This window comes from Pseudonaja textilis, chromosome 1 (genome assembly GCF_049901715.1).
Source record: "Pseudonaja textilis isolate UNSWEBS1 chromosome 1, rPseTex1.2, whole genome shotgun sequence".
In the NCBI taxonomy this organism is placed as follows: Eukaryota; Metazoa; Chordata; class Lepidosauria; order Squamata; family Elapidae; genus Pseudonaja; species Pseudonaja textilis.
The window spans coordinates 132,233,549-132,259,836 of record NC_141990.1 but is presented as its reverse complement, the minus strand read 5'-3'; the positions used below and the strand labels follow the sequence as shown (position 1 = coordinate 132,259,836).

The 26,288-nt window shown below is 40.5% G+C and overlaps 1 long non-coding RNA gene across 1 annotated transcript in view; it reads right to left on the bottom strand.

Moving 5' to 3' along the window:
* Positions 1–3,475: 3,475 nt before the first annotated feature.
* Positions 3,476–26,288, bottom strand: part of LOC148127811 (uncharacterized) — a 65,096-nt gene continuing 42,283 nt past the window's right edge. Inside the window, exon 4 of the long non-coding RNA XR_015740200.1 lies at positions 3,476–3,547. This is a non-coding gene — a long non-coding RNA (uncharacterized LOC148127811). The remainder of the gene's footprint in view (positions 3,548–26,288) is intronic.

The following is a 26,288-nucleotide window of genomic DNA, read 5'->3' as shown; positions in this document are numbered from 1 at the left end:
CAGGCTATACATAAATAAACAAATTTAAAGAACCAAGCAAGTTGTTAATAAGGAGGGAGAGTTTGACTCCTTGTTCTTTGGCCTAGTGCCTGGAGGCCTTTAGGATGGAAATGCCATAGTTCAGGGGTCTTCAAATCCTGATAGCTTAAGACTTGTGGACTTCAACTCCCAGAATTCCTCCTCTTGTCATGTTAGCTGAGGAATTCTGGGAGTTGAAGTCCACAAGTCTTAAATTTGCCAAGTTTGAAGACCCTTGCAATAGCCTGTATTAACCCCATTGCTTCTAGAGCACACAGATACCAGAATGGCAGAGATCTCATTGTATAGGCAGAATAATTGGAAGGGGATGCTCCCAGAGATATCCAGTTCCAGAGCTTCAAAGATGATAACCAGCACCTTGAACTGCATCCAGGATCATCTGATAACTTGAGGTGGAGAGCGCTGCTGATGCTAAGCCTTGGACGGCAACATTTTTGCAGTTTTTTCCCTCTCTCACAGTAAGGTATTTGTTTTGATTTTAACATCATTTGTATTTCCAGGTGAGTAAGGCTGTTTTACAGTCTGTTCTTTACCATAGTAAGATTTTTCTTTCTATTTTACAAAGGTTGGGTACGTATGCTGTTCAGAGTTGGTGACAACTGAAGTAGCCTATAAGTCCAGTAAAAAAAAATGCATACGTTAAAAACAAATCATTCCCTGTCTCTTTGATTTTGTCCTTTTAGAGTAAGGACAGGTTTGGTTACCAACTTTAAGAATCTGTTTGTTTGTTCACTGTAAAAGCCTCTGTTGTGATACTGCAGAGCCCAAATTTCCTGAAATAAAACAAAAAAAATGAAGATAATCATTTTATTGATGTCCTTTTCCATTGACTGAGCCTCACAACACTTGCAGCCAATAGAAGGTGATTGTGGTGGAAGCAGTGTTATGTTTTCACTCAGTTTGTGTGTTTTAAATCTGAAGGAAGAGATTAAACCCTACAGGGGCGTCAAACTGGCGGCTCCCGGGCCAGATGCGTCACACTCAGGCCACACCCACCCTAGCTCCGTGAAGGGGAAAAAATGTCATGAAACATCACATGATGGCAACGAATTTGACACCCGTGCTCTACCACAAGCATAATTCTTTTGTTCAGAATAAAAGCATCACTGGATCCTTTTGAAATCATACTTCCTTTTCCTTTCCTCCCTCTGTCTCAGGGAGACTGGTCACAGATTTCTATCTTATGTCAATGACTCCCCCAATGCCACAAATAGGATCAGATATAGATGCATATTAACAAACTTTATTCAAATAATGTCCTTGTCCCCAAACATAAAATACAATAACTTTAAGTCAAGCTTCCATCTAAGCTTGACATTGATTGTTGGCAGATTCTGCTGACCGTTTGCTAACTTTTATGTTTACAATTATCACTTGACGTAAAATGGTGACGATCAAGTTATTCGTCATATACGATAGAGTATAAATCAGATTCAAGCAAGGGATTTGCTATCCAAGCCGATATGCCTTCTTTCTCACAGTGATTTGCTATGATTTTTGCTTTGCCTTTCCTTGGGGCTCAAGGGGCTGGATAAATGGAGGCAAAGCACTACTAGAAAGGAAAACCTGCCTCAATTCCACAGCCAACTCAGTGTTCTTCATGTACCACTCTGTCTCCAACCAATGGGGCATCTGAAGTGTCCAAATTTACATTTTCTCAACAGTATTATCATTCACCGAGAGCCAATGCAGTCTTCTATTGAGAAGATACATATTCATTCGGTCTTTTGATATTTGTGATTTGTTGATGGCAGCTGTTTGGCAGATCTCTTGTGCTATTGTTCAGCCTGGTGATGTTTAATTGTAAACCGGGCGGGGGGGGGATGAATTTGGAGTCTAGATTCAATGCTTTGTTCCAATTAACGATTCTGCCAGTTAAGAAGTCTGCTGAATGATAAAGAAACTGATGCCTTTGGAAAGGGGAGTAGCTTTCTTCTCCTTTCCTTTGCCCCGTTGATGCAATTCAAGCTGTCGGAGACCACAGGGGTGGGATGGCACAGCCTTCAGAACTCCAGCAGTGAGTCATAAGTAGCTCTTGGGAATTGCTTTGAATGGGGATTCTCAATGGTTGCTAAGCAACTGGTCTTTAAGTGAGGACCACTTGTGAGCTTCTGTTGGACTTTGCGTTGCAGTCAGCTGAGCCACATGGTTTCATGGGTCCCCCTGCTAAAAGGAACCAATCTTGCTGCAATATTTGCCCTGGATAATATTTGCAAGGTGGAGTAGAGAGAAGATAAAGCGGGACACTTCCATCTATTGTAGATGCATTTCAGAGATAGGTGCTTCTCCTGAACTACAGTGTGGCATCATTGAAGGCAGCATCCATTAAAGCAGAGAAAACTTTAGGCATGCAATATGCCTGCTCCAAACCCTGATATTTCTTTTAATCTAATATGATGTAATTGAACATATACAGTGCTTTAAAAGAAACTGTTTTTTTGCCTTGTGCCAGGCACATTCTCTCTTTCTCTCCCTCCTCGTAGTCAGATTTGCAATTCATGTTATTCTCAGTGAATCATTTGATTGACACTAGTCTACAAATATTGCTGTATACATATGCTGCATGTAGGCATATATCATATACTATAAAGTGAGATGGATTTATTTAATGCAAACATAAATTTGGAGGAAGGAAATAAATATTTATTCCTGGCAGAAAAGAGAAGTGGAAAGAACTTGAAAATGAAATATATTAATTGCCAGCACACACGCACACGCACATACAATTGAAGGAAAACTTCTCCTTGTAGAAAATATGCCTTCTCTTCCATATATTTTTGTGAGTGTCTTTGCTAATCATTCCAGAATACTAACTTTGTTTTTGCCATTTGATTTTGATTTGTTTTGGCTCTAGATATTCAAACTGCATTTCTAACAAATAGCATGCAGTACATTTATATTCTTTCGACTATTGTTTCTCAGCAGTATAGGGTTATCTTGTTTGGATGTGTGGCTTTGTGAGGACATGGAAGCCCTGGCACTGAATCATCCCTCTCTAAGCCTTACACACACACACACCCCGTTCTAGCTATTGAAAATGGGGGAATAGGCATTGCCCCAGATTTCTATTGCTAAGCCATGTAGTCTGATGATGTATACTGACTGCATCACTTAGTGACAGCAATCCCAGTCCTAATTTCCATCATAATCCTAGATGACGAGACGGACCAGGGGAGACATGATAATCGTGTTCCAATATTTGAGGCACTGTCGCAGAAAGGAAGGGGACAATCTATTTTTCAAAGCGCCCGAAGGCCAGACAAGGAAAAATGGATGGAAACTGATCAAGGAGAGATTCAACCTAGAAATAAGGAGAAATTTTTTGACAGTGAGAACAATTAGCCGGTGGAATAGCTTGCCTTCAGAAGTTGTGGGTGCTTCATCACTGGAGGCTTTCAAGAAGAGACTGGACAGCCGTTTGTCAGAAATGGTGTAGGGTCTCCTGCTTGGGCAGTGGGTTGGACTAGATGACCTCCAAGGTCCCTTTCAACTCTGTTATTCTGACTACCTGTATAGTACAATCAGATGTTTGCAAGTTATTATAGGCAATATCAATACAAGTGGTTGTAGCCTTCCTGTGAAATTGATTTAATGGTCTGGTCCACTTAGTGGGACTGACATTTCTTCTGTCTCAGTACCTTCCACAGTACCCCAAAATACCCTGGGATTGGCCCCAACTCTGTAGGGCTTAAGACAGTGATGAAGACATGAGGACAGGCAGATTAAGTGGCCTGGGAGATATTATTGTTACTGATGAGTTTGTTGGGTTTGTTCTTGCCAGCCATGATATAGATGTTACGCTTTTGCTGCTAATGCTTTTTTTTAACATTGTTTTTAATCTGCTTTTAATTGTAAAGAGAATAAATAAAAATTCTTGTTTTATTCTTTTTTTTAAAAAAAAAATCTCGCTTCTGTAAGGATGCCAAAAAATCTGCACGATTATGCTCCTGAGATCACCAGAAGTTGACTTCAAGTCATGGGTGTCTTTTAATGTTTATTCCACAACGGCAAGGTGGACCTATTGCCCACAGAACGATAAAACCTTAGATGGATTTGGAGATAGGCTGAGTGTGTGTTTGTGTAATAAATAATGTTCAGTGTTACCACAGGTCATCTCTACTAGATGAGTCAGGAATACTGTAATTGTTTCATAGATAAATCACTCTCTGAGGATAACGTTTAGTGTAATATTTTATTCACAGAAAGGGTTAGAGTAAGGCTAAGTTTTATTGTTTCTCCCTCTCTTCTAATCTCTTAATAGCTACATCTATAAGACCCTTTCCTTTTCAGCTCTTCCAACTGGAACATAAGTTCGTAACCAGAAGCAAAGGAACCAGATACTAAAATGACAATTTGCACATGTATTTTTCGACCAATATATTCATGGGTTTGGGGTGCTTTCTCCCGCAATCCCCCACAATTAATAGCACTTCAAGCAAAATAGTATCAGAAATGCTATAGATTATGAAAAACCAAGCAAGAACTGTTATTGTATAAGAGCACAGATAGTCCTCAACTTACAACCACAGTTAAGCCCAAAATTTCTGTTGCTAAGCGAAACATTTGTTAAGTAAATTTTACCCTAGCTTACAACCTTTCTTGCCACAGTTGTTAAGTGAATCACTGCAGCTGTTAAGTTAGCAACATGGTTGTTAAAAGAATCCGGCTTCCCTTTTGACTTTGCTTGTCAGAAGGATGCAAAAGGTGTGATCCCATGACTCCCGAGACACCGCAACCGTCATAAGCATGAGTTGGTTGCCAAGCATCCGAATTATAATCACGTGACCAGTGGGAATGCTGCAAGGGCTGTAAGTGTGAAAAACAATCGTGAGTCACTTTGTTTCAGTGTCATGGTGGCATTGAACGGTCACTAAACAAACTGTTGTAAGTCGAGGGCCACCTGTATTAAGGACCGTGACCCCCAGTTCCAGCCACAAAACAGCAGAGGCTCCCCAGTTTTATAGTTTATAAAAACTATAAAACTATAGTTTATAGTTTGAACAACAATGCATTTACCAGAAGATCGTTGCTAACGCTGGACATCTGGTATCACAATAACTAAAAAAAAGTGAGGCAGGTTTTCAAGCATTCATGTTTTGGTGCTGAAGGGATTTACTTGCTAACAGGGGCTTTTCACCAACTCTCGGCCTTCTTTTGGTCTCTGGTGTTCTCTTCATCCTGTGTTCCTCATGATCCTCCCCTCTGCTGCTTATTCCTGCCCCCCCCCAACACACACACACACTTAAAGGCCTCCTTGAAACAGATGGAGGGACTGCCTCGTGGGAAAAGTATAGTCAGCCTGGAAGTTCCCTCTTAAAAGCTGACCCTGAGTCAGCATGTTATTCGTGGCTAGCTGAAGCAAAGTTCACTCAGAACAACTTGGATTCCCACAGTGAAGCAGCAAAGGAAGAGCTGTACTACTTAACCCGGATCTTTTGGAATGTTAGTACCTACAGCCCTGCTAAAGATCTCCATCCAAGGATTGTCTTGTCAACTTAACAAATTAACAGCCTCGGAAGGGACCTTGTAGGTCATCTAGTTCAACATCCCCCCACCCCACCCCCCCGCTCAAGCACTTCCGAGGACAAGCTGTTCCATTGGTTGATTGTTCTCACTGTCAGAAAGTTTCTCCTTATTTCCAGGTTAAATCTCTCCTTGTTCAGTTTCCATCCATTATTCCTTGTCTGGCCTACCAGGTGCTTTAGAAAATAGCTTGACCCCTTCCTCCCTGTGGCAGCCCCTCAAATATTGGAAGACCGCTATCATGTCTCCCCTGATCCTTCTCTTCACTAGACTAGCCATGCCCGGTTCCTGCAACCGTTCGTTGTATGTTTTAGCCTCCAGTCCCCTAATCATCCTGGTTGCTCTTTGTACTTTTTCTAGAGTCACAACTTCTTTTTTATAGCGTGGTGACCAAAAACTGGATGCAGTACTCTAGGTGTGGTCTTACTAAGGCTTTATAGAGTGGTATTAGTACTTCCCTTGATCATGATTGTATCCTCTGTTAATGCAACTTAGGATTGCATTAGCTTTTTTGGTGGCTGCTGCACACTGCTGGCTCATATTTAGCTGGTTGTCCACTAAGACTCCCAAGATCCCTCTCACAGATACTGCTATTGAGCCTGGTTTCACCCAGTCTATATGTGTACTTTGGGTTTTTCTTGCCTAACTGTAGGACTTTACTTTTCTCTATATTGAATTTCATTTTATTAGATATGGCCCAGTGTTCTAGTCTGTCAAGATGCATCTGGATCTTGAGCCTATCTTCTTGGGTGTTAGCTATTCCTCACAGTTACTGCTATTGAGCCTGGTTTCACGATGTGAAAAACAGTCATGTAACTTTGAACAGAGGACTACCGGTACTTAGGGTGCATAGGTCATGATACATGTTGCCCCATTTCATATGCCAACTGCTTGTAACATGAAGTGTAAGTAAACCCTTGGGTAACCAGAGATGGGTCAATCTGTCCATTTTTGTCCCTTTTCTCCGTTTTATGAATCATTTTGAAAGTTCTCTCAGTTCCTTGTTTTTCCAATTGTAAGGTTAGTACATTCATGAACTGTATCTTTTTTTTAACAAAATATGTTTATTAAAAATGAATATGCAACTTGCATACATTTCTCAAATGTATTTCCTTTGCAATTATTCTGTTGTATACACTATACAGGTTTGCCAATTTCCCTTTAATATAATGCATTTTCATCGACTCTTTTCATGAATATGCACATTTTCATGCCAACGGTAGTATATGACGGTAGTAGTATCCTGGCAAAATGCATTGCAGATTTATCGAAATGCAAATGTCAAATTATAACTTGTGTTTAGTTCATCAATTCGTTTGAAAATATGAAATTAGCTTAATTTCCATGCAGGGGGAAACTCATTTGTTCCCCATCCCTATGCAGAACACGGTGACATCACACTGTGCCTTATGTGCCTACGACTTTAAAAGGAAGTGGGAGAGAAAGAGATATGGGACAGTAATGCCTTTCTATCTTTCTAGTTCTGGGAATGTTTTTATTTTTTTTACATCAAACTCATTTTTTTCTTCAAATAATCCCATCTGTCATGTCTTCATAGTTGTGTCTCATGTATCAGCACACTTGCATCCTATTGCATAATAGAACATGGAGTGAAACATTTTTTTCTCAAGCTACCCAAGGCTAAATAACTTTATGAATGCAGGTGAAATTGACCACCTCAGGATTATTTCACTATAGGTGGGGGGAAAAACCCCACATCCTGGTTAAGTATATAAATCATGCAAAGCTGTCTGAATCATTTGGCTCTTCCAAATGCATAAAATTTAATTCGCTTAAGCGTTTGAGAAAGACCTTCAGTGTTTCCAGGTGACCAAGCTACAAGATTAAAGCCAACTGAAGAAATAATTATGATGATGATGATGATTGCTTCATTTCATTGCCCCTTAGTGCAGACTTTGCTTTCAGGAGAAGGTGGTTAAAAAAAGCAACCATTGGTGGATGAATTGTGGCAATTTACATAGAAAATACCTGTCCCTGCGAAGTGACGGATGATTTACATGGCTTGACAACTGAAAACATTCTTGCATAATTTTGATGCAATTTTTTTTGGGTGGGGGGACAGAATCAGGGCTTTTTTTTTACTAAGATAAAATAATTCCTGTTAGGGCAATTCTGTATTACAAATGTATCTTGAATTTATATTATTTTTTCACCATGGTTCCTCCCTCCCAGATACTAGTAATTGCAATTAGTTGAAAACTTGAGAATTTCTATTAAGGAACTCTGCCACCAAGCTATGTTTTCCAGAAGTTTCTTGGAAACTAGTTTAATTCTGGGGAACAAAAAACACATCTGAGTTCATAAGCTCAACAATCAGGCATTCTTATCCCTGACATGCCAAGGTTGCAACCTTCAGCTGGGAGGCCAGAGTGGCTCTACAACACCAAATCCCATTTCTTGAGCTAACAATTGGCCTCAGAGGCACTTTTTTTTCCCTTTGGAGACAATCCACCTGCATCTACTTGGCTTTGAGCATTACAGGGCAATTGCCAAGCACATGTGATAGGAGAAATAGTGGACTCTAGGATTCATTTGCGTTTCTGTTTCCTTCATAGCTCTCAGTGCTGACTCTGAAGAATTCTGTATGAGGAGAAAGGGGAAGGAACAGAGCCAAGGATGGAAACTGTATCTTCAGATGGCAAAGGCAAAGAAATGGAGTGACACTTTAGGAAAGTTTTCTTCATAATTTTTAAACATGGTGCTAGGAGGCTTTGATTGAAAGATTTGCCCTATCTGTAAAACATTATCAACTGCAGTGATTCACTTAACAAATGTAGTAAGAAGAGTTGTAAAATGATATAAATACATCACAATGTGTATTGATTATATAGTATTTTTCCAAATTTATTTTTGTTTTTGCTTAATAGATCATACTAATTGTGACTGGGCTGTGCCCAGTTGGAGTCTCTGTTATATTTTACATATTTTTTTTTGCTTGTGGTTAATGCATTTAATTCTTTTTTTCTTATCCTATCCAGTTTTCTCTTTTTAGCTCTATTGTACCTAATTTCTGACTGTAGTTTTAAGCGTGCCACTGGGGAAGGGGATCTGTGAGTGGGAGACGGTGGTATTCAAGTGATCAAAGTCTTGCTTCTTTTGTATAGTATATGTGTTGATGTCATGGGCATGCCCAAAGGGATTGGGTTGTGACAGCCATCCTTCTTTTCTTGACCGATGTGTGCCAGAAATAACTCAAAAGAGGTTGTCCAGAACAGGGGTCACCAACCTTTCAGACCTCAGGGACCATTAAATTCATAATTTTAAATCCCATGGATCACTAATACGATCTGCCTAATGACAGGCTGGGTGGATGTAGCTAGGTGGTCATGTGACTGGGGTGGGCATGGCCAACTCAATGTGACTCACATTGAGGGGCACCTCGCTAGCCTCTACTCACCCCTCCCCTCCCAGACACTCCTTGCCTGCCCACCTGGGCTTCTTAGGGCCCCAACAGGAAGCAGTTGTTAGAGTTAAGCAGCTACCACGAGAAAGAGTTGGCAAAACTGCTGGCTCAGTTCAAATTGGATCTGACCGAGAAGGAGGCTCAGCAGAAGCACCTCACTGAGGACTACGAGGATCAGCTTTCCCAGCAGAGGGAAGACCTGCAGGAGTGCAAGGCCAGGTACCGTGCACCCGAGGCTCAGCGGGCTGAGATGGTCAGCCAGTTCCAGGCCATGATGCAGTCCCACTGGAACAAGGCGCTCTGACTCTTTGCCACCAGTGGCACTTCCCTCCAGCCTTCGCCTAAAGCCCAGCACTAGAAGGTTGAAACAGACCCCAAGTCGGAATTTCTGACCCCCTCCGACCCGCACAAACCCTCCCCCAAAGAGGGAGACTCTCTGCAGCAACACAAACTTTCATTGCGCATAACCTGCCCAGGGGCTGTAGTTTTAGGATCCCTGATTTAGTGCAATATAAAAAATGCAAATACTTTTTCTGTGGACCACCCAAATTTTCTTGAGGACCACCAGGGGTCCATGGATCACCAGTTGGTGACCGCTGGTCCAGAATATGCATTTTAGTTTATCCTTTGAAAATGTTTACAATAATAATTTTAAAACAATGTTATTTTATTTCTGATTAATATCTAATATTATATATCACGACCAAGGATAGTATATGGAAGTGTCATACATTTAACTCTTGAGGTCTTAGATTTTGTTGGGCACTGCAGGCAGTGCATTATGGGTAACTGGCACTTCCCCTGGCCCCTTTTCCTTTGCTTTAGTAAAATTGCTAACATTATATAGGAAAGGCTATGCAGTGCTTTGGATTTGTTTCCTCTATGTCCCATGTCGGTATCTATCCATTTCTGAAAGCAGACATACAGAAACCTCAGAAAAAGATACAGCTGCTTTCAGAAACTGCAGACAGATATTTGTATTTTTATGGATTGCAGAGCCCTGGCTTCTTTCCAAACCACGTTCACTGAATTAGTATAGCGAAGTGGAGAATTAACGCTGCTGTTATATTATTCTCAAACTGCCATTGAAAACATTACCATGTTCAAATCTCTGGTTTTAGGTTTCACAGTCAATTTGTTCAAGTAAGTGAAGAAGCTGAATACTTTGGCCATTTCTGCTACAACCTGGGCAAATTAAGGTTTAGATGTTTGTCTACATTAGTAACTTTTGCTAGTCACTTGCCTTTGTTAAAATGTAATACAGAATTCTGAGTATAAGGACTCACAGCAATAAAACCCAAAGCATCCTACTGACCCTTATGGTAGTATTTCTAGTATTATTGGAGAATACTATTTAGATGTTTTCATCATCTCACTGCATACCCCAATTTAAGGGAATAGGGATATGAATGCTCCTACTTCACAAATATATTGAAAACAGGTCAAAATGAACTGTTTCCATGAGTGTTGCTGTAATGTGTGTGTTTGTGCATTACAATTGAAGTCCCAATTCTAATTCCTATTTTCTCCCTCTTTCACTAGATCTTGGTGAGGCAGAACTCTAGTTGACTACAAGATGGCAGCAAAGAGATACAGAAAACTCTGAAATCTATTGGTGATCAAGATTTCTGCAACCCTGTTAGATTGGAACCCTAGTATCTCTGTTGGAAATCTAAGGATACATCATCATACATTATAAGTCCATTATCTAATTCAGGCTTGCCTAATCCAGCCAGGTTTTTTTTTTTTAAAAAAAGCTTTAGGCCACCCTTAATGTGAAACCTGAAGATGTATATGGAATAAATGAAACAGTTGCAAGTTAAATCCCTAGTTCAGACACACAATTAAATCTAGATAGATCTCACCCACATGTTAAAACAGAAAACACAATGTCAGCTTCAGTTTTCCCCAAGGAACAGAATTTAAAAAGCAAGGATAAATCAACAATTGCAAATAAGTTTTGGCTCCGAGATTTCTATCCTTCAATCCTGGGAGCTATCATGGCTGTTGTTGAAAACAAATAAAAAACGCGAACTATTTACTAACCCAACGGGTCCAGAGCTGGTATTCAGTAGGCTCTGACCAATTCTGGAGAACCGGTAGTGGAAATTTTGAGTAGTTCGGAGAACCGATGATAACCTTCCCCCAGGAGTGGGGAGGGAATGGAGATTTTGCGGTATCCTTCCCCTGCCACACCCACCAAGCCACACCCACAGAACGAGTAGTAAAAAAAAATTGAATCCCACCACTGAGCGGGTCACAGTCTGATTTTAGAATGAATATGAATTCTACAGCTGGGAAGGGACCGTAAGAACTTCATTTCTAAAACTAGTCCTGCTCTGTTGGATGGGCTCTTCCTTAGGGGGCTTTCTGGGTTTCTGCCCCAAAATATTTGTCTTGAGGACAAAAATACCATTTCTGCCCCAGAATATATTGTTGCCACTCCCATGTGGCACCTGGGCATTACAGGATGTGGCAGAAGAGAGAGATCTATAATGCTGCTGCCCAGGTAACAACTTTGGGTGTTCTAATGATCCACATTTGCCTACTTTCATACAGTTGTAAGAAACATATTTTACCTAATATTTCCATATGTGGCAAGGTGAGAATTGGACCACATGACTCATATTTGGTGGCAGTTCTGTTTTTTTTTTAACTTCTTTCCATTTCTCTACACTACCCCTCCTCTTGCTCCTGTTTCTCACCCAGCACAATCCTTTTTTTTTTGTTCTTAAGGCATAAACATTTGTAGAAAACCACCATGACTTTTGAGGAAAAGGTGATGCAAGAGCTTCTTCCCTTCCTCTCCACTTTTTGTTTAAGGCTCATAAGTTGCTTGTGGTAACTAGAAATTACGGCATGAGATAAAAATACCAGGAATCCATTAGTATGTCAAGTTTTTCTTTTTTGACATAACCCCATCATGCTGAGTGGGAGGTTTCTAGTCTGTATGCCAATTTCCTAGTTCAGCATTTTGTACTTACTTTGCCAAATTTTATTTTCATGAGAAATTAGGTAGTAAATTGGAATTTCAGTAATGATGTTAAAATGCATCCATTGTCCCAGAAAAGGCCATCTGCAAGTCGGTGCCCTCCAGATAAGGTGGGATTACAGCTTTCAGAACTCCTCAACCAACGCAGCCGATGCATTTATGCTGGTTGCTGAAATTTTGGGGAGTTGCATTACCAACATAACTGGAAGACTATCTCTTAGGAAAGGTCCCTTTGGGGAAAGAGATGCAATTGTAGAATATGGCCTTAAAGGCAGATAATTCTATTGCTAAAACTATTAAGTTCTGACTTTGCTTTAACAAAGGGGCAGCATGGTAGCTCAGCAGTTAAGATGCTGGGCTTGTCTGCTGGAAAGCTGGCAGCTCAGGTTTGAGACCCAAGTGCCACGTGACGGGGTAAGCTCCTGCCTTTGCTCCAGCTCATTCCAACCTAGCAATTCAAAAACATGCAAATTCGAACCGATAAACATAACCACTTCGATGGGAAGATAACAGCGCTCCTTGATGTCATGCTAGCCACATGACCAAGGAAATGTCTTTGGCAGCACTGGCTCAATGGCCTTGAAATGGAAATGAGCACTACCCCCTAGAGTTGGCAACAACAAGTGGAGTAAAATCTGTAGGGACTCCTTTACCTGTGTTTAACGTAGGATTTGTATAAGAGTAAATGAGGAAACCCTATTCACAAATATAGTATTAACTTTAAATTCATTAACTGGGCAAGAAAAATGCACATTTACTTGAAAGTAAAATGCCTTTTTATGAAGCTTACTCCCAAGTAAAGAGAAATAACCTTTCTCTAGAAAGGGGTGCGCGTGTTTTCCTATGCAGAACTCTTTTATTTTTGCCATTCTGCCTAGTCATATGACTTTAATATGCTCTGAGATTTTCTCTCAGAGAAAAGTGCCAAACACCCAGCATGATTTGTTGTTCGGCAGAGATGATACACTGAATTTTACGCTTCATTTTATTTTTGGTAATATTTTTTTGTCCAAAAAAGCACAGTTAAGACACAGCATCTGATTTTTCTGCAAGGTCCTGACTTTCTTTAAATAATCATCAGGAGAAGGAAGGAAGACATAGGAGCTTGTTGCTTGTAAATATTTACACTTTGCCTTTGTGCTAATGAGCCTTCACAAAATAAAAAGCAAAAGATAGTATTTTATGCTTGTTGCAGCTCAAAGTTTTCCTGTTTCCCTGCTAGATGATGAGAGCAATGAGCCACGTAAACTCCAGATTCATTCTTGTTGAGATAAAGATTGGCACTTTCTGGATCATAAACTCCCCAGTTGTTCCAACATTATAATGTAGCCTCCCTCAACCTCGGGCCCTCCAGATAAGTTGGAGTTTAACTCCTTCCATCTATTGAAACCATTCGGCCTCTGATGAGTCCAGACCAAGCGATGACTTTGTTAGGGTGAAACCTCATAGATTTTGTAGTTCCTTTTCTATGTTTCTTTCCAGTCTTGCTGTGTGTAGCCCTAATCAAAAGACCTATGACTGGAATCGTTTTAATCATGTTTTACCTTATTCTGAAATTGGTAAAATTCCTAAAAGATTAATAAGAAACTAGACATTTCATTATCCTAATCTTTCAAAAGCTAGGTATCAAAAACACTTGTTATCTGAAATCAACCTATAATTTTCTAAATTTCACAGAAGGCCTAATACAACTTGAATTAAAATCCAATGTTGTTATATCTAGCTGGATTTAAGATTGTTTCATTAATCAGGCTGTGAGATTAGCTGCAGTCAATATTTTAAAGGAGTAGGATTTTAAATTGTTAGAAGTATTCACAGCAAGTGGAAAATGCCCTATGTTCATAAAAAAAGTAGCTAAATAGCCTAACAGGATTTTGATGTCTTCCCATTTTTATCTAAAGGGATAGGGGAAAAAAGCAGTATTTCTGGAAGGCAATTAACAATTTAACTAGCAAAGGATTAGCAGAACTGAAGAAGCTTCTTGGATGAGAAGCGAAACATCTTCAAAAACAAAGTCCAGTTGCTTTTGAAAAAAAAAACACTTTTGGAATAGCAGAAGATTAGACCATCTCTTCAGCATCCCTATAATATGATTTTAATAGTAAAAATACTCTATAACGTTGATTTTAAATACGTTCAGCATTGACTGATGCCATATTGGCTTTTCAGACTGATGACTGGGATCAGGTAGAAACGATGTTTAGCTTAACCAGGAAAAAATATTTTGAGGCCTGCGACAAAAAAAACCAAAAACCCGACACCAATTGCTATCCTTGTTAGTGAAGGAAAAATATAATAATAAATGGAAGGTGCAACCATTCATTTCCCTAAGATTACTCCTATTTGAACGGAGTTAGATTTACTTCCAAGTAAATATGGCATAGGATTATAGGATAAGGCTTAACTCTTAAACACAGATCCCTGAGCGTAAATTGAATTTAATTCAGTGGTTAAATTGAGCACAGAATTTTCTCCCCTTTCATTTCTCAACCAGTGGTTTATATATGCCAGGCTGCCCTTTTTTATTTGTGAGGAGCTGAATGGCATTAAATAAAATATATACTTTAAGATGATGGGGATTTAATCCCTCTGGCTTGCTTCTTATTTCTATAACTCTTCCCCTCCTTATCGACCTTCCCAGATTTTGGCATTTTGCAGCTCGATTTTGCTAGTGCTCTCTGAGAAAGGAGGCACGAAAAGACACAAAAGAGGAAATTGGGACTACATGTAACTTGCACATCACGAGTTGCCCATTCACACTTTAAAAGAAAACATTCAAACACGAGACCCTATACAGAGCCAAGTTTTATTTTTCAGCAATTCCCAAGATTTGTTTTTGTAGGAAGCTAAGATGCTATTAAAAGCTAATCTGTTTCTCTTTTTCTTATTTTCTACTCCCTGCTACTGTGCAACCGTAGTAAGCGTGGATTCTCTTCAGCCATTGTCTGTGTCTGAAACAGGTTTCTTAGTGGGCTGACATAAAGCTAATCTGAGGTGTCCGCTATACTGAATTCAACTCAATAGTTTTTCATTAAGTAGATTGTTTTATTTACAATAATAGATCAGGGAAAAAAATACAGTTGGAGGCCAGTAAAGATAGTTCTTGACTTACAGCAGTTCATTTAGTGACCATACGTTGTTACAACGGCACCGAAAGAAGTGACCTATAACCGTTTTCACATCTACGACCATTGCAGCATCCCCGTGGCCACTGACTCATATTGCAGACGGTTGCTCTGTCCCCAGGGTCATGTGATCCCCTTTTACGACCTTCTGATCAGCAAAGTCAATAAGGAAGCCCAATTCGCTTAACAACCCTGTGACCAATTAACAGTTGCAGTGATTCACTTAACTGTGGCAAGGAAGGTTGTAAAATGGAGCGAAATTCACTCAAATGTCTCGCTTAGCAACAGAAATTTTAGGCTCAGTTGAGGTCATAAGTTGAGACGATCTGAATCTGTATTGAGACTCAAAGGATTTATGACACGAAGTTAGTTCATAGGCACATGTCCTTAAACTGCTAACAATTCGGGTATCAAAAAGTCCCCAGGGTGGAATCAGAATTGGAATTCAAATCAGGCCGTTTTATACTTTAACGCAGGGGTGTCCAACCTTGACAACTTTAAGACTTGTGGACTTCAACTCCCAGAATTCCTCAGCCAGCAAAGCTGAGAGTTGAATTCTGGGAGTTGAAGTCCACAAGTCTTAAAGTTGCCAAGGTTGGACACCCCTGCTTTAATGCATGTTCTGCAATGTCAAAGTATTGTATGCTTTATTTATTTTTATATCCTACTTTTATTGTTTTTTTAAAAATAAATAAGGCGGTGAGTGTATCTAATCCCCCTCCTTCCTCTTTTCTCCACACCAGCAACCCCACCCCCGTGGGGTGAGTGGTGGGCGGAGAGATACGACTGGCCCAAGGTCACCCCGCCAGCTTTCATGTTTGGAATCCAAGGTCTTCGTAGCAGCAGCTTTCTTCTTCCTGTGACAGGCATTTGCACATTTCCCCATTCAGCTGATTGCGGGTGTTTTTCTATCTTCACCCACATGGAAGTGTGCTTTGAGGCCAGTCTGCTACCGGCTCCCTGGCCCAGATGATCCTGAGTTTACCCACAGCATCCTTCCCTCCTTCAGTCAGTTCCAGGAACAAACCGTGAGTCAGCCGCACAGCTGAGCTCTTAACAGTATTAGTTAAGGCTGCTGGTGTGGATGCAGCTCGCAACAGCTGCTGTCCAGGTGTGAGGCTTTATCGTGTTTGATTATCAGAGTGGAACCTGGCTTCCAAGGAGATGATTTGGACAAAGGGTGCAGCCAGGCCCCAAGTCGTCTCGTACACAGGGAATATTGTGAAATCGGAATGATTTGGCAGCAGTTTGCAGATGTACATTAAAAAAGAAAGATTTTTTTTTTCTTTCAGGGAGAAGTACGCTGCAATGAGAAATAAGCCGTTTATATTGCTTTTGTTTGCAAGAGAGAGGAGGATAGGTAGTTTGGGAAGAAGGGAGTTAGAATATATCATTATTCTTTTTAAAAATTTTACTGGAAAACGCCTTACAAAAGGATGCAAGCCTATAGGCTACTAAAGCTCCCTGGCTAAAAGATAAAACTTTGGAAATAATAGTGGTTTATCTTTTGCTCTAAGAAGTTGAGGAAGGCTTCTAGTTTTCTCCTTAAGATTTTAGACGACTGATAATTTGTTCTGTGCAAACAGCCTGAGATTTTCAGTAATTTTCACCCTTTGAAGTCTTTCCTTCTCAACACACTGACACGTAAAACCTGCTTGATTTCTAGACTGTGCTCGGTAGGAGCTGTGATGGATGGTGAGGTGATGCCCTGTAATAGAAATACACACTTCCCGGGATCTGTGGCCCATCGTCCCCAAACCACCAAGCAACTGTCCCAAAGGGGCTTTCTCAAAAGGCAACTGGACTTTCTTGGTTTTTTTTTTTTTTTCTTTGAAAACATTTTACTTCTCATCCAAGAATCTTCTTCAGTTGAAGAAGTGAAATGTTTTCAAAGGAAAAAAAAAAGTCCAATTGCCTTTTGAAAAAGCATCTTTAGTTCAATCATGAACTGGATGATCGAGAACATTCATAGACATCGAGCAACTGGTATGTCTTGCTCTGCCTTGTCCTGCTGCCTGCAGAGAAATTTTGCTTGTGAGACATGAAAAAAAAATTGGAGCTAGCAAAGGACGCTTCCAAGAGCTTTGCTTTGCTTGTGCCAAAGTGCTTTGCAAACACCTCTTTCAAATATTTTGCACAGCCCTTGTGCTTATGTATGTGTGGCTGGGAAGAATTGTATATGAATAAACAGGGTTTGAACAGATTTTGGTTGTTCCTCGACTGCTTCTTTTATTTGCCATCTGGGAGTCATGAATGTGAGAATAGAGTGTTAAATGGATTAATTATGAGTAATATTTATTCAGTTTTTGTCCCTTTCCCAATTCTGAAAATTTTGCAGGTTTACTCCTATCTTGTGTCCTGAAGTACAGCCTTTGACATACCACTTCAAGACTAGTGTGGCTCTGGGTCCAATAAAACCTGCACAGCTCTGCCCCAGGAAGTAAAGGCAAAGGTTTTCCTGTCGCCTGTGTCCGACTCCTAGGGCACAATGCTCATTTGTTTCTTGGCTGAGGGAACCAGTGTTGTCTGAAGACAATTTCCATGATTATGGTGGCCAGCATAGCTATATGCCAAAGGCTCACACAACGCTGTTACCTTCCCACTTAAATGGTACCTATTTATCTACTTGCATTTGCATGCTTCCGAACTGCTAGTTGGGCAGGAGCTGAGGCAAGTAACGAGAGCTCACACTGTTGCATGAGGTCAGGCCTCGAACCTGAACTGTTGCCTGGCATGTGGAGGCTATTAAACCTTAAGATAATGGAGAACCAGGGTCCCTCATCAATGCAGTTGGAGAGGCAGCCATGACAGAATGAGGGTTGCCAGGTTGGCGCCAAGTAAAATGCACACAACTTTTTGATTAGCCTTCCATGGCTTCCCCAGGCTATATGTGGGACAGCTCATTCACCTGTCCTGGATTCAGGCTGAACAATCTTCATCAAGCTGCCTCTGAATCCCTTGTCCCACTAGATCTCTCCTTAGATCTCCTTTCAGTCCAAGAGAGCTTTACTTCTCGGTTGCCTCTGAAGGACAGTAAATATTTGACCAAATCACGACAGAGAATTAGCTACAGGCTTAGGTTTAGGTATTTTAATCCAGAGGGCACCACTTTCTTAACTTACATGAAAGGTTTTTAGGAAGATCTTGTTATAAGACTTCTTCCTATTGTAGAAACTCTCCAAAGTGTGTTCTCTCTCTCTCTCTCTCTCTCTCTCTCTCCCCCTCCCTCTCTCTCTCTCTCTCTCCCAGCTGGTATTTGGCAATACGTCCAGACACCACAATGTTTGCATGGACTGAATCCGCAGTTCAGAGCTTTGTGGAGTTCCTTATTCTCCAGGCCTTGGAGAATGCTGTTGTACTTGTTTCACTGAAAACGGCAACAGTTTAATCTGCTGTGGGTCAGCCAGAGTCCAAATGCGGTTGTTCCTCTGTGGTGTTCAAGCTGACACAGAACAAAATCAGAACAACTGGCTGATATTCAGGACAATAAAATGAGGGGCAGCAGTGGGCAACTTTAGAAATACTTGGGAACAAAATGGATACTTCTCCAGGATTACACCTCATGCTGTCTGTTGAATAAAAGTACACAGTGGGTTAAAGATCTGGTAAATGCAAGGGCCCATTACTGTAAACATGAGCAGACTTTAGGTTCCCAGACCTTTTGTAATCGTTGTAGCTAGAAGCCAAACATGCTGCATGAGGAATGTGGTGCAAATAATAATAGCAATATAAGATAAATCAATCTGGGCCTTGAAATAAAAATCCACTCCCAATTATCCCTCAGTTGCTTGAATTGTATTGGTACCGTATTGCTACTGTTGTTAAACGCTTGGGTGTCAAAAAATCATGACTGAACTACTCCAGAAGTAAAATATGTGTCTGTAGATCCTAATCTACTTTCAGTTCAGTTTTGCATTTGTGAGTTATGGATATAGAATCATAGGACTGGAAGAAACCTTGGAGGTCTTCTAGTCCAACCCCATTGCCCAAGGCAAGAATCCTTATACCATTCCGGACAAATAGTTGTCCAATATCTTCTTAAAGACCTCCAGTGATGGAGCACCCATGACTCCGGGAGTCAAGCTGTTCTATTGATTAACCATTCTGTCTGTCAGGAAATTCCTGATGGAGCACCCATGACTCCGGGAGTCAAGCTGTTCTATTGATTAACCATTCTGTCTGTCAGGAAATTCCTTCTTCACCCTTCCAGGGTGAATCTCCTTCTGATGGGCTTTTGTATCATCCAAGCAAGCTGGGCAGAAACAGCTGGTTTCGAAAGGACGTCAACATCACGAGTTCGTTCTTTCCCCCTCAATAGATAATATGTGGCATTGATGTTGACTTGGAATGCATTTGGTTTGCTTCGAACATGGTGGAAAACTCTTGCTAAGGATTGTACACCTCCATAAAATGCCTGAGAATGATAGTTGCACTAGAGTCTGGAGGACTTGGAGTCACCCAATGACATATAGAATTGAAAAACGCAAACCAAATTTGGTATTTTTTCCTGGTCCCAACCTCTGGATTTTGCAGTGGCCGTTCACGTAACCATCCAAAGCTCACATGTGTGTCCCAGAAAATATGTCTCTTTCCAAAGCAGGGAGAATTGAAAACAATGAAATTTGTTGTCCCAAACACTTAGTCAGGGGTGTGTGTGTGTCTCTTCCGATCAGTGGGAATTCCAAAAAAGCAATTTCAAGGTGTCTGTATGGTGTGATCTTTTATCACATGATCCTGAACCGGCTGGAGCCCTCTTGTGACAGGCAGCCTTTATCCTTCTTAACAGAAACATCCGCAGCTGCACCACAGCAGGCGCCAGGCCTTGGGGAGTTACTTCATCTCAGCCTGACAGCTGTGTCCCCTTGCCTTTATCGGCTGGCTTCATCCTTCAGTCACAGGGTGAAATGTACTGCATGCAATCCTTGATGAAGCAGCCTGCAAGTGCTGCTTCCTCCTTCAGAGTCTATCTCCTACTGCTCCTCGGTGTCCTACAGTTTATCTGTGGTCAGCTTTCTTACCCATTTCCTGCCAGCTGCTACTGGTCTTTTAGTCACATCGTATTAGCATGTAAGCATGAAGGCTCTGACTGCAACTTGTAGTCATTGGAACTTCCATCTAGGCAAAGGATTTCCTACCACTCAACACTCATATTATCGGTCACTCCTATCATTTGGGCTTCTTTTTGTTTCTTAACAGCGCCTTCAAATTAGACAACTTGGCAAGATCGAGGACATTCATGGCCTTAGGCAGTCCTCTGTCTGCCTAAGCATCCAGTGGCACAGGGCCATCTTTTTTCAATATGAAGCCCTTCCAATGTGCTAGGTTTGTACTTTCCTGGAACTCTGGACAGTAGCATGGAGATCATTAGGTTGTAGAAGGATATTGCATGTTGTGTTCTGTTTTCATGGGACGTTAAGGATCATTACTGGAAAACATAAGGAGATGCTGTGGTTTGATTGACTTGAAGTGACCTTTCCCTACATGGTGTCCTTCAGATGAAGCCTAGTCTATCTGGAAGTCAACAGAATGAAGACGGTTTTGGACCTGGAATGACTGGATCAGTGGAACAGAAGAGCAGAATAGTTCAAGTAGTCCGATTAATGAGATCCAGAACATACTGGCTCAATAGCTATCATTTTATGTGTTTGGATCGGTTATGTTTCTAGGCTTCTAGTACAAATATGTGTTTTGGGGTTTTGGAATGCTATTGCTGTTTTCCTGGGAGGTTGGGACAATCAGTTGTGAAGAAGCAATATAGGGATAGTATGGGGAAAGTTCAGTACCTTCTTTTCATCCTCTTGATAAAGAAGATGCCTCCGCCCTCATTTTCAGCCACATATATATATATATATATTTGAGGTGGTAAATTGGGACGCTGATACAATTTCATTTGCTCACAGTAAACCCACAAACCGATCCCAAAAAATCTAGCTTAGCGTACCCTGGTGTTTTCTGAAAGTAAATGTGCCCAGAACTCAAGAAGTGAAGCTTTTGGCTGCATGGAACGGTAGCGAAAGGTATGGCAAGCCCAGGATTTTTTTAAAAAAAGAAAAAGATGCCAATATTGTTGCTCAGTGGTAAAGATCACTGGGTCATTTGGGACAAATTATGACAACTCAGGCTGCAATTTAGTTCGATCACGGACATGGGAACAGCTTTCCTATTTTGAATGTCTGCCTCTCAGGCAGTTGCTGGAAACACAATAACCTTGCCAGGGAAAATATGGCAGCTTCTCAAAGGCCTGCTAGTGTATGTCAGGTCTAGGCAACTGTTAATTGGTCTGTGTAATAAAATGGCAAATTTATTTATGGAGTTGTGGCTACAGCTGGAAGAACACCATAAGCCTGGGAGGCGGCTATTCCCTCTTTCTTAGCAATATACTTTGATTTGCTGCAGTTCATCCCCCCTCTGCAGTCTGCTTCTTGGAGATAACATAAAGCATTTGCCAGAGTGGTTGATAACTAAATGTACAAAGCGTGACATTCTCCTAGATATATAGTACTCTACATGAACACTTTCCCTTTCCTATCAGAACCCAGAACCCAGAGTTGACTAAGGGCAAATAAGTTGCAAGGGTTCATAAGGAAGACAGCCAAGGAACTGCACTAGGAATATTTTGGCAGGCCGTGCTGTATCTACTAAATGAGTGCAGGCTGTTAAAAAAAAATGCAAAAAACTGGCAGGCAGACAATCTCACTTTTGCAATATAAAGAACCTAGCTTCTTTATAATGGTACAGCTTACTATTGTAACCCTTCTTTTTACACAGAGTTAGAAAGAATTGTAAGTTTACTTAGATCTACACTTTGATTGATGGTAGGAGTTAACTCTGTATCTCCATCCCTTAATGCCTCAGCTTGTGTTAACTAAACTTCTAAGTGATCTGCTTCTCAAAAGCTTTTTTGATAAAATGTGACTCCGCTCCATGTCTCTGAAACATGTTACACAGGTAGCCCTCAAATTTTGAATGTAATTGACCCTGGAATTACGCTCTTAAGTCATAGTGGTTAACTGGTTCATCATATGATCATGTCTGATTTTATGATCTTTTTCGTGGTGGTTAATCAAATGGCATGGTCCTAAAGCAAATGCCATGGTCATTAAGTGAATCGGTTGTCTGTATTGTTCTTTTTTTGCCAGAAACTAGAAGTAAATGTTGGTGTCCTGCAAAATACATCATAAATCATGGCACATAACTGCAGTGTGCTTCAGACAGACAATTGCCAAGTGCTCCAAATACAATTATGTGCCTGAGACACCATCCATTGGAATTTCAAATCTAGGTCATAAGTAGCCCTCGGAGTCTGTCATATTTTGGAATAGTCACTAAGTGACCAACTGTAAGTCAATGACTACTTGTATTGTCCTCCTGTTGTATAGATCCAGTCACTCCAATTCCAAAAACCTAAACAGAGTTAGGATGCATCTGTCTTTGTAAACATTAGAAAACTGCCACAGACTACCTGGTGTCTGGCAAAAGGAACTTCATGTGGTTTGTAAGGAAGCCAGTGAGCACCTCAAGCATCAGTTAGAGAAAATATACACTGAACCTAACATATCTTCCCTTTTGTCTTCATGTTCTCCATCCTTAAGGCACAGCCTTAAAATCAACTACTGTCCAGTTTTTTAAAGAATGTACAAGCTGTCCTGAGAAGCTTTTCTCCATAGTGTAACAATTCTCTATTAACTGTTAGCCACAAGTTAACATGCGCAACTCTGTGGCCTAACCAGGTCTAACACATTCCTGGAATTAAAAAAAGCTTTTCTAATTCTGGAAAAAGTAACTTGGTCCTCCTTTTCAGTTGTCCCTGTCCTACTTTCCCTGTGCAGATATCTGATCATCCTAGCCAGAGGATCCTACCCATTGTGCTTCCATCTCAGCTGCTTACCAATTCTATACCAATTGCCTACCAATTGTGTGTCCATCCAACCAGTTGTGGCTGTCATAGACAAACATGATCTGTAGATAGAGTGTACGGAGGGGAAAAAATAGGAACTCTTTCTCAAGCAAAGTCTTGGGATAAATGGGTGTGTTTAGAAATCATCACAGACCCACATTATTCAAATGAACAAAACTAGTGTCTGTTGGTGGGGGGGAAGAGAATATTGATAGAATAGTTAAATGCTACAGAGTGCAATGTCACTTCACACTGCAGCTAGAACGGCCACCAACTGATTGGAATGCTCCTCTATCTTTAAAAACTATGGGGTCAGCACAAACTCAGCAGATAACATTTCCCACAAAATGGCATCATCCTGCCAAGGGAGGTTCAGTGGCAGCTTGTCTGCTGGTTGTTAAAAATAAAAGGAAACAGTTTTACCTCTTCGAAGCTGACAAAGATTGAGAACGTTTAACTATAGAGGGCAATGACAAATAATTTTCATTCTGAGTTGTAGTCAAACCTTGTTCAACTCAAAGCTAAAGTTGAAGGCTGAAATGAAGGCTGAATGAAAAAATATCACTAGATGAAGAGATAATTAAGAAGATATTGGACTGTGCAGAAATGGACAGACTTACATTGAAGATTAAACAGAAAGAAGATACAGAATACTACCAAACATGGAATTTATTTTATCAGTGGCTCGAAAAAAGGGGTTAAGATTAGGAATATGATTTGTATTGTTAAGCAAAGAAAACAACCCAGACAACATGATGTTTATTAAGCACTAATTAAATGTAATAGTAGAAAATTAATAAAACTTTATTAAAAAAAAACACAGAAAAAGCTGAATGAATAATTAACACTTAGTGCAGAGGCTATTGGATAATTGCTTTTATAGTTTTGCCACGAACGCTGAATGGTGTGCCAGAAATGGCCAGGGGTTGAAGGCTTCTATTAATGTCTATGCAGATTCTCAGTCATCCAGGTCATGGTTGTCCCAAAGATGGTTTTTTTTCAAGAGGCAACTAGACTTTCTGGTTTTTCTTTGAAGACTTCGCTTCTTGGATGAGAAGAGGAACGTCTTCAAAGAAAAAGAAAAAAAGTCCAGTTGCTTCTTGACAAAGCACCTTTGGGATTTCTATCAATGGGTCAGGGCTTCTATTTCTTAACTAACCTACTAACTACCTACTATAGGGTCTGCAAATGAAGGGAGATGGCAGGTGGTCGTTCAGATTTAGATTTAACTTTTCTATTAGATTGCATGTACTGTACATGGAATAATATGGGTCTACGATGCTTTTGTTGAATACCCTTGGAAGCTTCTTAACCCAAAATACAAAAATCACAGTGTGGAAGTAGTGGAATGTGCAAAAGGCATTTTGGATAGTTAAAGAAAAATAAAACAAATTTAAAATTATGTAAGGGCATTTTTCAATACATGGCAATAAATATTTCGGGCACGCTGCTTAATGGCTATGTGAGAAACACCCTTTATAGCATTCCCTGGTTTTATGCTCTTAATGATAGAAGAAAACCTTGTGCTTTGGACACCATAAATCTATGCTGTAGTTGCCATGTTGCTTAGCTAGAACTTCCATGGCATGGTCTGACTTGGTTCATTCTTAATTTCCAGTTTTCTGTCTTGGTAGATGAACATTCCAGATCTGGATGGGAAAGCAAATAAAACAGGCCCTTGGCCACACTTGGTGTAACTTAAACCAGGGATTCCCAACCGCCCCCCCACCGAACCATGGACTGACGCTGGTCCACGACATGCCAGAAACCAGGCCTCGGGAACAAGCAAAGCCCTACCTGTGGGATGCGGGCAGAATGGAAAGCCATGCCCTCTCCAGTCCCCGGAAAAACCTCTCTCGATGGAACCGGTCCCTGGTGCCCCAAAGGTCGGGGGCCACTGACTTAAACAAAAGAGAAATGCCGACTGTAATAGAAGAAAGGTTTTGTCCAAATGTCCTGCCATTTGCTAAATCTGCATTACTGCTTCCTTCATAGTTTAGTTTGGCCCCCATTTTTTAAAAAAACAATATTGAATAATTCTACATGAACATGCAATTCAAACCTGTGGAAATGTTTTCTCGGTAACTCTTCATCACTAGGAGAGCCATGCCATCATCTCCAATGTAATTTTTATTTTACGAAATTTCAGCTAATGTGCTTAGCTAATGGAATCGTGCTTATTGCACAGGAAGAGAAGAAGCATCATATTTAGAAAACTGCCTGCTCTAAAAGAAGCATTTGTACAAGTTACCGCTCCACTTTCGATCTTAAAAATATAACTGGAGCTGCATCTTCTCCCGTATTGTCATCCAAGACGGTACGGTGAACAGGAAGGTCTATATTCCCAGCTTCCTGATGGGCGCTGATGGTTTCCAGGGGGAATTTGGAGTTGTCCCTGAGGTACACACTTTGACAATTGGATTCAAATTCCTTTCAAGACTATGCGCATGTGTGTGCATTGTATATGCAATAATATTTCTCAAAGGTGCTCCACGGGGTTGCAATAATACGTTTCTGCAATGCTTTGAACTTTCGGAAGATTCTTAACTAAAAAAAAAAAAAATTCCCAATGTGAAAGTAGTGGAAAATGCACTTATCATTTAAGCCGTGCCTGTTCTGTATTAATGCTGTCTTGACTGTAAGCCGCTTTAGGAAAATTCGTTCAGGACTCAAATAATTGACAACACTTTGCAGTCTGGACTGAATGCTACCACCACTTCTTAATTTAATCAGCTGTCTTGTTACTTCACCTGGAAAGCAATAGCCAATTCTTGCCCTTTGGCAGATTTCTCTCTGCGTGGGTGTGTGCATTCGTTCTCCCTCCAACTTAAAATCTTAAAATGCATGTATAGGCAAGCAAATTGGTTTTTCCCTTTCTTATGCCTTATTGCATTCTAGTACCTTTTATAACTACCTTTATGATGAATCTGTATACTATACAATGGTTATACCAGCTGACTTATCAACAGATTGTTTTGAAACCTGCTGGAAACTTTTTTTAACTATTCCAGTATTCTTTGAGTGTCCTAAATTTTGTGCTCTTTTTAAAAAAAAAGCTATACTCTGTATCATCGTTTTCCCACTTTCCTGGGGGTATAAATATCCCACCAAATTAATAGAAGCCAATGTCATCAATTGATGACATTGTCATCAGGTGGCATCCATATATTTGCCTGACTATTGTCTTTCTGAAAAAGTTACCGCCCTGTTATGGAACTTCTGGATATGTTTCTGTGGATCAGTAAATTCCAGAATTTTAGGGTTTTTTTAAAAAAAGAAATATCAGGA